The following is a 1,448-nucleotide window of genomic DNA, read 5'->3' on the forward strand; positions in this document are numbered from 1 at the left end:
GTTGATCAAAAATATTATTTCTTTAAAGCACAATGATCAGATAAAATTTGATAAATTTTTTTGGCTTTAAGCACAATTAACGAAAGAATGAAGCGACAACGATTCGATTATTCAGTATATACGAGAGAAATGAATGAAGATCTGTAAGAACAAGTTTACAAATTCTGATATTAAAAAAAATGAATGTATATGAATCAATGTAAAAAAAATACCAGCAAATAAAATTGAATACAAACGAGTGTATTATCACCGAAAATGATTTTCGTATAAGAGACGTGATAATAATAGTTTGAAGAATAGCTGAAACATGTATTGGAGTTATGTACGATGAGAAATTACACAAGTAAAATCTCAGGAAATACATGTTCAGAGAATGTACTCGTTTCCAAAAAACAGTTTCATTTTCAAAAACAGTTATTCAAAAATTCTAGAGACTCCCCCTAGAAAACAGATTTAAGTAATGAATCAGTTAAGCTCAAAAAATTAAAAAATTTTTGAAACATTTTAAGCACGGGTTCTAAACTGAGTGTTTAGAAACCACACTCGGTAAAGCACATGTTATGAACTGAAATGTTCAGAAGCCTCGTTTGGAATAAATTACAACTCCCCCTGCAATGGTGTATCATTAAAATGATATTCTGATCAGCACAAACTTGACACACCTGCAAAACCAGATTAAGTAGATTTTGGTACCCAAACGAACTTGGGTCCAATTTTGTTAGTAACTGATTGAGGTATGTTGTAATTACCAAACCATTTATTTCTATAAGGTATTTTCTTTTCAGCACTATTAACAGGATGATCAGGAATAAAATACGAACCGTACCAGAAATTTTGATCATACCTGTTCTTACCTTTCCAGTTGTTCTGATAACTGTTATCTCCATGCCACCTGTTGAACCTTTTGTTATTGACAAAATTATTGGTTCTGCATGTTGAGTACATAATCCTTCTCTTGCTAAGATTGATCAGATCATTAGTGGATCTCACAATGCAAGGAAGATTGTTAGTAATAACAGGTGTATGAGATAAAACAGATTCAGACTTGTTAACCCAAATGCTTTTAATCTTTGAAGAATAATTGGGTGATCCAATGACATACCCTTGATAATACTRATTAGAACGAGAATAGTTCTTAGAAACATTATATTTAGGACTACTTGAATAACTGTTCGAATAGGAACAATTATAAAAGCTGGTTTTACACTGTGATTGAGAACCAGTTGGACTTTTAACACACAAAAAGTCTTTGACTTTTTGTAAAAGCTGGTCTCTTTCTACAGTAACTAAATCATATTTCTTTTTCAGTTCAGTTCTCATGTTCAATTCAGTTTCAAGGTCTGTCTTTAGATCAGACAATTTCTTTGAAGTATCCAGGAGTTTACCTTCTAACTCATTCTGTAGCATTTCAAACTTTCTCTTCTGATCTATTAACTCTCGTTTCTCTT

The sequence above is a fragment of the Cynara cardunculus genome, unplaced genomic scaffold (assembly GCF_001531365.2).
Source record: "Cynara cardunculus var. scolymus isolate 2C unplaced genomic scaffold, CcrdV1 Un_Scaffold_1627, whole genome shotgun sequence".
NCBI lineage: Eukaryota > Viridiplantae > Streptophyta > Magnoliopsida > Asterales > Asteraceae > Cynara > Cynara cardunculus.